The sequence below is a fragment of the Mus musculus genome, chromosome 6 (assembly GCF_000001635.26).
Source record: "Mus musculus strain C57BL/6J chromosome 6, GRCm38.p6 C57BL/6J".
In the NCBI taxonomy this organism is placed as follows: Eukaryota; Metazoa; Chordata; class Mammalia; order Rodentia; family Muridae; genus Mus; species Mus musculus.
Genome location: NC_000072.6, coordinates 47,005,104 through 47,019,065, shown reverse-complemented (window position 1 = coordinate 47,019,065; position 13,962 = coordinate 47,005,104). Strand labels below are relative to the sequence as shown.

At 40.3% G+C, this 13,962-nt stretch overlaps 1 protein-coding gene and 1 long non-coding RNA gene across 2 annotated transcripts in view; one reads left to right on the top strand and one right to left on the bottom strand.

Moving 5' to 3' along the window:
• Gm35875 overlaps window positions 1-12,489 on the top strand; it is a 34,228-nt gene extending 21,739 nt beyond the window's left edge. Inside the window, exon 5 of the long non-coding RNA XR_869030.2 lies at window positions 12,289-12,489. This is a non-coding gene — a long non-coding RNA (predicted gene, 35875). The remainder of the gene's footprint in view (window positions 1-12,288) is intronic.
• Window positions 1-13,962, bottom strand: part of Cntnap2 (contactin associated protein-like 2) — a 2,241,333-nt gene that overhangs the window by 282,328 nt on the left and 1,945,043 nt on the right. The window lies entirely within an intron of this gene.

Here is a 13,962-nt window from a genome sequence, read left to right as displayed (position 1 = left end):
AGAAGGAAGACCAAAGTGTGGGTGCTTCAGTCCTTCTTAGAAAGTGGAACAACATACTCATGGGAGCAAATATTGAGACAATGTGTGAGCAGGGACTGAATGAAAGGCCATCCAGTGCCTGCCCCACCTAGGTATATATCCCATATACAGTCACCAAACTCAGACACTATTCTGGATGCTAAGAAGTGCTTGCTGAAAGAAACCTGATATAGCTGTTTCCTGAAAGGCTCTGCCAGAGCCTTACAAATACAGAGGTGGATTCTCTCAGCCAACCATTTGACTGAACATGGGATCCCTAATGGAGGAGTTAGAGAAAGGACTGAAGGAGCTGAAGAGGTTTGCAACCCCATAGGAAGAACAACAGTATTCACCAACCAGACAGCCCCACCCCCCCAGAGCTCCCAGGGACTAAGCCACCAACTAAGGATAAGGAGTACACATAGAGGGACCCATGGCTCCAGTCACACATGTAGGAAAGGATGGCCTTGTCAGGCATCAGTGGGAGGAGAGGCCCTTGGCCTTGTGAAGGTTGATGCCCCAGTGTAGGGGAATTCGAGGGCCAGGAGGCAGGAGTGGGTGACTGGTAGGGGAACACCCTCATAGAAGCAGGGGAGTAGGGACAGGATAGGGGGTTTCTGGTGTGTGTGTGTGAACCAGGAAAGGAGATAACATGTGAAATGTAAATAGAGAAAATACCCACCAAACAAAACAAACCAAACCAAACAAAACAAAACAGTAACACCAACAGACATCTCATGAGGTTCCACTTCTAGACAAGGAGCTGTAGTCAGAGAAGGCATGCCAAGAGTGGTAGCGATAGCTCTCCTCAGGGATGAGCCCTCTAATTGGTTATCCAATACCAAGTCATCAGCCCTGATGTCATGTATGTGGAAGCAACACAAACTGGACTCATCAGGTGGTATGCAAGTGTGTGTGTACACATAACCAACCCCCTCAAAACACAATAGTAATCATTGAAAGAGGCCATGAAAATAAGAGGGATTTTGGGGTGTGTAGGTGTGTGCGTGTGCGTGTGCGTGTGCGTGCGCGTGCGTGTGTGTGTGTGTGTGTGTGTGTGTGTGTGATATAGGAGGAGTTGGAGGAGAAGACATGGGAAAAGTAGAAGGGAAGAAAGAGAAGAAGAAATGATGTAATTATATTCTATATGGGTACTTTAGATACTCCAGTGCCTAGACTAGACACTGGTGTTACCAAAAACTCCCCAGGAAATGTTACTGTGGAGCTAGAATTGAGAACTACTGCCTTAAGAGAGCTTCGAAAATTATTTTATTCATCTTCATCATCTTTATTGAACATTAGGGTCTGTGAGTTATTCAGGAAATGATGATGGCCAGCTTCTTTTATTTGGACCACTACCAGATGTCACAAAGGCTGCATAGCCCCACCCCAACTCCACTTCCCCCAACAGAATCATCCTCTACACAATGCTGCAAACTTTGGCTAGTTCACATCTGGGATGCTAGATCTTGCTTACAATCTCCCTCCCAGCACTGACCACAAATCATTCTTGTTTTCTAGATCTCCTCTGTCAACCCTGTTTTGTAACAAATCACCTTTCAACAATAGGAGAATAGGTTTAATGGTTGCTTTGTCAAATTTAGTTATAAGCAGCTTTTTAATTTCACATTTTAAGCTTTATATGAGGTCCCTCAGTGGCCACCCAATGCTTTATAAACACGTTTTGAATGTATATTTTTCTCTGGATTGGCAGGAAAGGCAGCTTTCTGCTGAAGCAGCATACATGTCTCTCATTCCCTTAGGCTTGGAGAATTCTTTTTAGCATTAAAGATGTGGTACACCAGTGATTTTTCCGGCTTTGAGTATAGAGATATCCACCCCTCTATCCATCAAAAAGTCTTCTGCCTAATCTCTAAGCCATTTAATTAAATATCTGTCATTTTTTCCAGGGCTAATGGAAAATTCAGTTTCTTTGGGACAGTGTCATAAGCAATCAAACTTCTAATTTAAAAACCACAGTAGGCCAGATTCTCTCAGGGGCTCCCCTGTTCTCTGCCTGTGTCGGGGTCCCTGGAAAGCTGTGGTAACTTATTGAGCTACAGGGATATTAGTTATAGAGCTCAATTTAATCAGCCTAATTGTACCAAGGAATTTTGATCCTTCATGTCATTAGAAAGAGAACCTTCATTTTAACACCTGCAGTGAGAGTGATTCCACAGTCCAGTAAATCGTCTCCTCCAAATTAGAAGCCCCTGCCTCCAGGATCATCGTGACAGGACTTAACTTGCACGCTAGTGACCTCCATCTTCGTTGCCATGGTAGTAGAATGGGAATGCAGGTAGTCTATCACATGACTGCAGAATCACTGATCCCTCCTGGTAGGTAAGATACAGTGGATGCGGCAAGAGAAGTCAAGGCTTCACATGTAATCTGTTCTGTTGTGGTGCACGTGAGCAGATGCATTCCTAAATGTAAGTTGTCAGAACAGCAGGAAGATGAGGGCTCCTGGGCTAAGTAGGAAAGATTGTTTCGCTTTAAAGGAATCAACAGCCATCAGGGAAATAGAATTTAGTGATAAATTGAGTTTAACCCTCAGGTTCGACCTGAAGGGATAAACGCTGGTTGGATTTTCTTGGCTATTGCCCTTCTGCTATGACAAATTCTTGTCTGGCTCTTAAACTGTCACCATTTGGAGAAATTCTGAGCACCAGCAGTATCCTGTATTTTACAACTTCTGTCACAATAGGTTCCTGTCTATTCCCTTGATTCCATTCTCTTTTGTTTGAATGGTTTATTCTTTGAGAATTTTATACCCGCACACAATGTATTTTGATTGTACCACCTCAACAACTTCTTGTCTTAAAAAAAATAGTTGGAATATGGTCAACATACCAGGAAAACCAATTCTTTCTCCCATAGCAGCCATCAACTCTCAATACCTCTTCAGCTATGGGTAGAGACCTATATAGAGACTTATATAGTTAGGGTTACTCCATTAACCAAGCTAAGATGTTGAATGGTTTGATCTTGTACAGGTTTTATATAGGAAACTACAGCAGTTGTGAACATCTGAGAGTGATGGTCCTGTCGAGTCCAGGGGATACTTTCTGTCCCAGTCCTCTCCAACCTCCGGCTCTTATGGCCTTTCCATTCCCTCTTGTGTGAAGTGCTCTAAGTCTTGAGTGGACAGGCTGTGACACAGATATGCCACTGATGGTTGAGCACACCATAGTCACTTTTGCTCTGTACTTGACCAATTGTGAGTCTCTGAATTAACTGCCAGCCACTGCACAAAGGTGCTTCTCTGAAGAGCTCTGAGATCTGCACTCATCCATGACCCCTGTGCTCTTTACAGCAATCTTTCAAACTAGAGGAAGGGAGGATGTTTTCCAGGACTTGGCTATTGCTTCTCACTCTCATGAGGGTGCAGAAAGAGGGTCTCAGGGCCCAGAGCCTTTACAAATCATGCCATTCCAGGACCTTTCCCTTCCAGCTTTGCTGCAGAAGGTGCAAGGGAAGGGAAGGGAAGGGTTCCTTCCTCTCAGTCACTCAATGTCAGCTGCCCTGACATTGCTAAGGGACTCCTTTGAGAAATCCCTTCTTCTAGGCAGACAGCCAGTGTGTTTTAAAAGCTTCTAACATTCAGTTTGTGGCTGATTGCCCTTGGCCTTCTGGGTGAGAGCAAGTGACATTTCAAGAAAGATAATTACAGAGAGAGTCAGTGAGCGAATAAAGAGAGGCAGCCTAGAAGACACCAGAGCCAGTGACACTGTTCAGTTAATGTGTGTCTTCACTTGGAGGCTGAAGTGCTGCCCTGTCTGTTTCTGTCTGTAGGGAAGGTGTTTCTTATATAATGAAGATACTTCTAGAAATAAACATTTAAGAACTGGGTTACACATAGCATGTCTCACTGGAAAGAACACAGTATTAAACATGAATGACTGCCTTGGCAGGAGTGTTGATGATTGTTTTTGTTATTGTTAATCCTTTTCTTGAAGCTAAATAAGTTACTTGGCCACTGTTTCATGAAGCCTGAGTCAGAGAGAAAGCATTTGCAGTAATACTAAAGCAGGCAGCAGGAGCTTCAGATTTATAGTGGCTTTTCTTGCCTCTACCCCAAAGTCCCATGGATCAGCTGGACTGGTGTCACACATGAAGCAGTCTGCTCAGTGGAGGGACCCTGTGCTTAGAAAACTGTGACCATTCAAAGGCGCTGTTAGTAAACTTGCTTCATATTTGGATTTGGAGAGGCACTGTTCATTATTATCTTGGTTGAAACAAATGTAGCCTCTGCCTTGGGGGAAGACATTATCTCTGTCTGCTAAGGATGTTAGCCACCCTCATAACCTTAAAGAGATAACAATGCTGCCATGCCTTCTGCTCAGGAGGCAGAGAGAGATGAAGGAATGGTGGAGAGCTTTCTTTTGCCAATTAGTTACTCCTGTTTATTTGTTTGTTGTATTTGTTTTTTTTCCATTATTTTGTTTTGCATGAATGAAAGTGTTTTTAGGTTCAGCCTTCAGGGGAATGAGATGAGCTCCATCCCAGACACCAAGCCTGGGTCTGCATCTAACTAAGCAAATATGGTCTCTTCTTGCTCCTGCCAAGAGCCCAGTTAGTATGGGACATATCCTTCTCTTCCAGCCAATGAAACAAGATGGGAGTCTTTGGGGAGAGGTTTCTTAGCTCATGAGAGTCATAGGGAAAAAGCAAACCTGTTTCTGCTCTTGATGGAGGTGGAAGTTTGTGAGTACTGAGATTGTTAAAACCATTTCACAAATACTAGGCACACTGAGGAGAGACAGAGTGACATGATTTCTCCCAGTCCTTGGTGACATTACCCAACTCATATTATTCCCAGAGTTAAATATCTCAGGATTTTCTTCTTCTATTTTCTAAGTTAGTAAATCTTTTAAAAGTAACTTTTTACAGATTAACAATATTATGTGCATGTGAGTACAGGTGTCTGCAGAGTGTTAAGGTGAGAAACCCTTCGTTGTTGGAGTTACAGGTGTTTGTGAGCTGATATATTTAGTTCCTTTAGAGTCTTTGTATCCAGAACACGGCTGCAACCAGTGATCCAGAAACCCACATCTGTCAAATTCCAACATTCTGTAACAATCTACAAGAGATTCTAAGAAATAAATGAAACAGCTAGTTGTCACCATAGTTTTAGATACTAAATCATCACATGGAAAAAAGAGAAGCACTGAAAGAAATGGCAGGTGGCATACTGGCAGGAAGCACTTCTGCACATCTTAACAACAGTGAGCAGAACAAAGCCCTGGGTAGCTCTTGCTGTAGCTCTCTCCCTCCATTTAAGTCTAATTCCAGCAGGTGGCGCTGTTGTGTACTCATTCTAACTCCACAAGCAAAAGACTGCAGGCTTACAGTGCTGATAGACAGATCTACTTTCCACAGGGGAGCCCCTTGGGCTGAGTTCTGCCGGTATGTGAGGCAACATTTAGACAACAGATGTGACGAATTAGTTGGGGAAAGCAGAGAAAAGACTGGGAAAGGTTCACATAGCACGAAGAATTGTTCAGCCAGCACTATGATCTCTCGTCAGTTCTAAGATGAACTCCAAAGAGTGTCCCTGTAACTGATCTTCACTTGATTCATACAAAGAAACTGATCATTGGCGCAATAGACAATTTAGCCTCATGAAAAACTTGAGAAAGCCACAAGAAAGGATTGGGGTGTATGTGAAAATCAGGTCACTGTGGGCTTCAGAGAGAAGAGAAGAAACTAACTGATCCCACCTAAGGCCAGCTGCTCCACCTATGTGAGCAAGCCTTCTTGGTTAAGGATGCTACCGTAGCCATTATCCCCTCTCCCTACTGCAGCAATCCACAGGAGGATGCTCACAACTCTCTAGTCTTCACAGTCTCATCACCACAAACCCCCACCCCTGTCCTTATTTACCAGCCAGTTTCATTTCTCCTTTTTCTTGCAAAATGCCTTGAAAGAACTTCTCTCAGCGTATCTGCTCTCATTTTTTCCAAATCTCATCGTGCAAAGCTTCCTCTGTAACCAGGTGAGGCTGCTCTAACTTTAGGCGCTATTGCTTGCTCTTTCTGTTTTAGAGGTAGAGCTTTTTTTACTTCTCAACCTACAAGTCACCATATTTAAAATTCCATCTTTAAATGTTCTATGTTAAATAGCAAACACCTCTGAACTCCCCTTCTCTTTTCATCTTGATTTTAAAGATGAAAATGTGGGTAACTGTCTGACAACACGGGCATGTGCCCACTTTTGACTTCCCTACAGCTGAAGATTTCTAATTGTGGTTGTTTTTCTCTCCTCAGAACAATGCTTGCCATAGAGCACACACTTAATGTTTTCTGAAGGAATGAATGAATGAACAGGAGGCAGTTACAGTAATGGTACCCCAAAGAGGGAAAACTAGGCATTTTCAACATCACTGAACACTTGGAATGATACCTAGTATTCCACAAGCATCTTATCTAAGAGCACAAAGTAATTCCCTCATCCTAAAACACCAGAGTAGCTACATCTGTTTGAAACAACTGTCCCTCAGTGTCGCCCCCAAATGCAGACATGGGTAAACACCCATGTCTGTATTTGGTTACAGCAATTGATTCTGAGGTATGTGGTCCTGGAATCCTGTTTTAGGAAACACTAGGATCTCACATTTTCTTCTGGCTGATCTACTAGTATGCAGGGGCCTTCTGAGTGACCAGAAAGATTTAAACAACTGTGTAGCCAAGAGTTTACTTTTACCCTTCACAGTCTAGAATACAAGGGTGGTTATCAGAGTTGAGAAGGGGGAGGATTCAGGGAATAGATGGAGGGTAAAAATAAATTCTTGAAATAGGAGAAAGACCTTTTGATGTTCTATAGTATAGTAAGAAAACCATGATCAACAATTAATTTAATATTATAAAACAGCTAAAAGAAAGGACATTGAATGTTGTCTCCAACCTCCACAGGACACATGCATAAGGTGATAGAGATGATGTGAATTGCTTCTATCTAGCCATTGCACATTACATAAATGTATTGAAATGTCATACTCTGTGCCACATGTAGGCATCATTGGTATGTATTAAAAATGTAGTTTTGAAAAAAACCTCATAAATTTTTATATGTAATCTTTCTCTGAAGGAAGTCTGGGCTTTACCCTCGGTTTTAGGGAGATGATATCTAGATCCTCCCTTTGATCCAACTAGCTGGTAAGAGTTTCTTTGTTTGCTTGGGATGCTTGAGTTACTGCAGATATGTCAACATTATGACTTACTATGGAGCCCAGTTATTCTAAATAGCATCTAACTTTTTTAGATATGTCAGAAATTCTATGTGCTAACATCACATTAAGGGCCAGGGCACTATTTGTGCCCTTTAAGGAGAACGGTTTCCTCCTAAAAGAATGGAATCTACCTCTGGGTGGAAGTGCGCTGTTGTATTGTTTCTTCCCTTAAGAGTTGTTTCTCTTGGGTTGGTCATTCATCTGGCCAAGGGACCACTCATCAGGAAGGTTGATTCACCATAAGCCATGTCAAGAAGTTGTCAGGAATGATTATTCTGTTTATGGGTTTGCCTTTGTAAAATTCTCACCTCTAGTTGTAGTCACTTAAAGAGCCAAAGCCATTATCCTTGCATAAGAGAGCCAAGAAAGACTGAACTCTGAGGCTCAGGGACGTTCCCTAGGTTTTCAATACCCTATATATCTTGTCACACACAAAACTATAGGAAAGAAATATGTTCCTTATTCCACAGGGAGAGGGTGGCTTGAAATTCAGTCTCAGGGGCTGTTCCCTGGACTTTGTACACTGTGTTCCTCCACTTGTCTATGTCACATCTTTATCCTTTCCTTCTAACAGCAGCGTGAGCACAGAGGCCTTTTATAAGTTCCATGAATATTCCAGAGCATCATTGAATCTGGGGCAGTTGTGTGAATCCATGCTTGCAATTGATGTGAGAAGTGTGTGTAACTTTATGGAAACAATTGTCTTTGTAATTTGACAGTTCTAACTGCATAACTCCCAAATTCTCAGCACTTCAATTCGAAACACACAATGGATGGCCCCGACAACATCAAAAACTAAAGACTTCAGAGAATGTGCTTCAACCTACAATGTCACTCTGGCTGTCTAGATAAGGACATCGAGGCCGTGAGCCATTAGAATGCAGTAATAATGAAATATTGAGATTTTTGTTTTCCTAATTCCATTGCATTGGTTTTTGGACCAATATTTTTTCTTTTAGTTTTGTCAGTTTGTGAATGTCGAGAGGTTTAAAACCATCCATACATATTCACGACAGGATAAAAAAAAGGTGTTAAACACATCTGAAATTGAACAAGAGCCAGGAAAATTTATTTGAAGATTTCTTTGTTTTGGAAATTCTTCAAGGAAATAATCTAAGCTTATGAATCAATGCTATAAACTTGCTTTAAAATCTTCCATACCCTGATAACCTCTTGAGTATGAGAAATATTTCTCTTCATGTACCTTAGCCTTTAAGCTTTTTATTGTAGCTGAAAACCTGACTTCACAAACAAAGGCATCTGGAGAGGAAAGGGAGTGTGAATGAGATGCCATTGGACAGGCGGAGGCAGAGGGCTGCCTTTAAAATGCAAAGCCTTTCTAATTTTAGTTTCCTCTATGCATTTAGCCACCTCTGAGAATAACTTTTTGAATATTAATGGACCTATGTGATTCAAAGATAAAAATCAATCGAAAATGATACATGACTTGAAACACTACCACATGGCTGGTGTAGGATAGGCAGTGAGTTTCTGCTGTTCCCTGGATGGAGTGGGCAGAGGTATCAGCACTGGTCAGAGAGGGTCCAGATGTGGAAGAATGGACGGCAAGCCCAGGTGGTGACTGCAGGGTTACAGTGTTTGTGATGGAGGAGGATACAGCTTCTACAGAAAAACAGTAAACTAGATGCCTAAAGATTCCCCAGGTGCAGAAAACTGTGAGCCGAGAGGGTGGGCATCAGGGAAGTGCCCCTCTTGGCACTATCCAGCTTTTTCTTTTTCCAAACAGAAATACTTCCTGAAAGATACTTGTGTCGATAAAATAATGGGTAATTTGTGAAGTTTGTTTAAGGTTATGTCAGAGAGAGTAGGCTAATTCAATGGCTTTGGAGAGTTCAAGTCAATGGAATCATGGGATCTGAGGTCCAAAAGAGGTAACCCAACCTGGAGCTGAAAGGGCTTGAATTGTGAGAGACATTAACAGAGTGAAGAAGAGGCAGCACAGAGTTTATGAAGAGACAATGCTTTAGTTAATTAATTGACAATAACTTTTAAGTCACTGACATGTGGATGGTTGTTCCGAGGTAGCTATTGACAATGAGCAGAAGATAACGCTGGGAGCCCAGGATGAGAGGATACATAGGTTTTGGGAAGAGATGGTTGCTGGTGAGAGCTGTGGATATGTCTACCAAAAGGAGGGTGGTGATCGAGCTGCCTGTTTCCTGGTTGTCATGAACTGTATTTTCACCCTATAGGTCACCTTTGCTTTGTAGACTTCTCTCCCCCAAACCCCACTCCCCGTTTCCAGAAAATTCTTTAAATACCTGGTAAGACTTGAGGCAAGGTTTCTCTAAGAAGAATTCTAAAGGTGTTAAATGAAGACGTATATTCTGCATGCCGGCTCACAATGTAAAGTCAGTCTTGTGTTTTGTTTTCCACCGGAGCACCAGATGTACTAGCACCACAGAGCACAGCAGTGCTGGATGGTGGGGCAAAGTAAAACCATGACATGAGGCCAACATGGACTCTAAATGTAAATGCTGAGACATATGAGTGGGTGATAACACCAGCTGAAATGCCATTGTTGGGGGGGGGGAATCTCACACGACTATACCTCTTGAAGAGCTATAGGCAATTAATGACTATCAAGGCAGGGGGAATTGGTCTTCCCCATGGATGAGACTCCAATTGGCTCCCCATTCCTAAGTGGTCATCCCTAAAAATGTAAATCTCTATCTATCTATCTATCTATCTATCTATCTATCTATCTATCTATCTATCTATCTATCTTTATCATCTATCCATCTATGCTAATGGAAGCAATGCTAAATGGAAGTTCTGTCTTTATTATGGTATGTATAATAATATTAGTTAAAGATAAATAGGACAGTAGAGAAGAATGCATGAAAGCAGAAGGTGGGCTTGGAGGTGAAGGAAGGGAAGCAGTGTTGAAAGAGTAGAAAATAATAATAGGGATTTAAGATTATAAAAGTACAATATATGTATAAAATATCACAATGAAACCTTAGTTTGTAAAATTAATAAATGCTAATAAAATGGAAAACGTTCCTTGTGCTTGTGAACCACTACAAGACAGACATAACTGATCTGAATTATTTTGTTAGATTTTACTGGTTATGATTATTTTAATTTGTTTTTAATCTTAAATCACTATTGGGTATTAGAGGAACCTAGGGGTCATATGTTAAAAATGGTAGGTCTTTGAAGCTCAGTATGGAAGTTTCCTAGGATAAGCGTTCCCTGAAAGCTGTTTGAAGAGTGAGATCCTTGAGGTCATATATTTCCACATCTGAGAAATGACAGAAAGCACTTCACAAATTCCCGATGGCTGTATCAACCAAACACTGCTTGAACAAAGCACTCCTCTGGAAATGGAAACTGTTAAATAATGATAATGACAAATCGCAAAACACTCTTGGCTTCTGACTGTGACTGCTGAACACATAGCTTTCCTGTATATATTGCATAAATAAATATTTTGTCTCCCTGAAGTCTGCACATATAAACACAGAAGAAGTCTTTTAGGACCAGCTTGTACAATGCTCAAACAGCCATATTTATAGTTTTTGGGTTTTTTTTTTTTTTATGATTTAGTGAACTAGGGGGACATGAGTTTTTCCTAGAATAGTTATTTTGAGAGAGAGGTTTCAGGTCTGTTTATGCTGGTTACCAACTTCTGCCTCAGGATGGCTCCACATGCTTGCACCAAGTATACTAATGGGGAAAGCTTTGGGAAACAGCTCATTCATTAGCAGCACTGTCCTACTGGGTAGCCTTCCATTGCCCTTTCCAATTTCAGTCTTCTGTGCCATCATTCCTCCTTCCCTGTTGCTTGTTGCTGTGATATAGAAGAAGAGAACCCTCTTTTCTAAACTCTAAGGTGGAAAATAATGAAGGGAGGCATTCAATGCTGTCTTCTTGCCTCCAAATGCTGGTTAACATACACAGCAGTAATGTGATGCATACCAAGATTTGTAGTATAACATTGTATAGTATGATGGAGAATTAGGAACAACAACAACAAAAAAGGATATCAAAGTTTGTAAAATTCTTTTAAGATTTAAGGTCATGTTTTCTTCTAGAAGTTCTCAGGTTTCATGTGGAAGTCTTTGATCTATTCTGAGTTGATGTGTATGCAGAATGATTGCTATGAGTCTAATTTTATTCTTCTACATGTGGGAAGCTTCTTTCTTAATACCATTTGTTGAAGATGCCTTCTTTCCTCCAGTGTGTAGTTCTGACTTCCTTTTCAAATATCAGATGGCTGGAATTTTTGCATCTTCTATTTTTTTCCATTGATCTACATGTCTGTTTTGTGATAATATCATATTATTTTTTTTATTACTATAGCTTTGTAGTTTAGCTTTAAGTCTGGTACAGGGATTTTTCCAGCATGTTCTTTTTGCTCAGAATTGTTTTGGCTATTTGGGATATTTTGTGCTTCCATGAGCAATCTAGGAAGAATAACCTCAATTTTTAAATGTCTTTCTCAACGTCTTCCTTTAGAGATTTAAAGTTTTCATTATAGAGGTCTTTCACATCTTTGGTAAGGTTTATTTCTAGATTTTTTTTTGAGGACACTGTGAATACAAGTGTTTTCATGATCTTCTCAGCATGCTTGTTATTGCTATACAGAAAGACTAATGAGAAGTTGATTTTTGTGGCCTGACACTTCACTGGCTGAAAGTGTTGATCACTTCTAGAAGTTCTCTGGTAGACATTTTGAAATCTCTTATCTGCATATAGGGATAACTTGACTTCACCCTTCTCTATTTGTATCCCTGTAATTTTCCTTTACCTTACTGCTCTAGCTAGGGCTTCAAGCACCATACTGAAAAGGAGTGAGGAGAATGCCCATCCCTGTCCCATTCCTGATTTCAACAGGGCTACCTTAAATTTTCTTCATTTATGATGATGTTTCTTTCTCTGACATTGATTACTCAAGGAATGCTCCTGTGCCAGCTAGGCATGGGAAACCTTCCTTTAAGTTATTGGTTTGGAGAGTACAAGAGATTCCCCAAACAATATAGGTTATTGTCAATGCATTTATTTGGCTTCAGGAACTTGAAGGTCAGACTCTATGATTGACGATCCCACACAGATTGGACAGATGACTTGGAAGAATTGAGCTGGAACAGACCTGGAAGTCTCCATGAAGACTTGCTCTGATTTACCAAAAGGTGCCAATGGAAAAAGCAATCAATAGTCCAACTTCAATAATCCTATATGGCTTCAAACTTATGAACCACAATGATAAGCACCCCAGCTAGGTAATTTCCAGTGCTGCAATAGTAGCACTTTTGTCTTGGGGGTAACCAATAGCAGCCTAATTAAGGACCAATCCTCATTTAGAGGGGACTCATACCTGGTAACTATAAAGTTAGCAATAACCCATGACTGAAAAAGTCATAGAACCTAGAGGAAAACATACTTCTGCCATTTTTCCTAAGCCAATATAACTTCTAACTCTATCTAAATACTTATCTTTAACCTCACAGATGAGGTAGTTGTCAGATTTCATTACAGAACCTTCTTTTAGAAGCAGGAGAAAATTATTCCAGTGATATCCAACCGGTCAAAGTGCAGAAAATAAGTGAGAATGGGGTGCTCATCCCCAACTAATATATCTACAGCCCTTCCAGCTAAGGCATGGGAAACATGTGGGAAGGGGAGAGGAAATATTGTAAGAGGCAGAGAACCAGGATGTCTACTGTGAGATAATGTCTTCTAAAAGCATGACAGGGAAGTCGTACTTATTAAATCTCAACAGTATAGTTGCATAAACAAGACCTGCATAATCACAACACACCAAATGACACATGGGTGTGGATGGTGGAAATTTCACAAGGTTTCATCCCTAGATTATCAGCAGAGAGAAGGAAGATTGATCTTCTCCAGAGATGAGCTTCTATATAGATTTTGAAATCCTAAGTGGTGACCGCTAAACACATGTGAATGTAAGTAACACTAATGGACAAAGAAGTTGTATGTGTATGTGATGTAGTAACAATTAAAGAAGAAGTTATGAATTTGAGAAAGAAATGGAGAACACAGGTGCACTTGAACAGGGAAGAATGTGGGGTACAAATGATGTAAACGCAGTGCTCAGTATGCCATTTAAAAAGAAAAAAGAGTTAAGTCCAGCTACATGGATTTGCTGGTAAAGGGAATACTTAGTAGTTGAGGTGCTGTTCATTTCAACAATCATTTTAAACCCATACTTTTATTTGTTGGTGTAATAATACATTTATTTCCATTCAGGAGGCCAGTGACTAACAGAATATGCTCCAGAAGATCGCATATTAACATGCTACCAGCCAACAGTAATTCTTGAGAAAGTCTATTACAGAAATATTAGTTTTATTTTGCTGCTGTGTTTTAAATGTAAAATTTAATTCTTTCAAACTATACACTTTCCTAGACATTTGACATAGCTCTTGCCTTTAGTTAAAAAATTCCTGTTGTAGAGGTTTAAAAATTGATATAAAGTGTGCTTTTAACATATTCTTACATGAAAATTGGGTTATAAAAAGATATTCCTCACATATTCTCACTTTTGCAAAGAAAAATTCTATAAATGAATAGAAAATATTTAGAAATGTAGGCACCAAAGGTAGTAACAATATATTAGAATACAGAATTATAGTTCTTAAAAAGTCCCCTTTGCTTCTTTGGATTTTTAAATCACTTGACAACATGGAAACAATATTTGTATACTTTTAAAATTACAATCT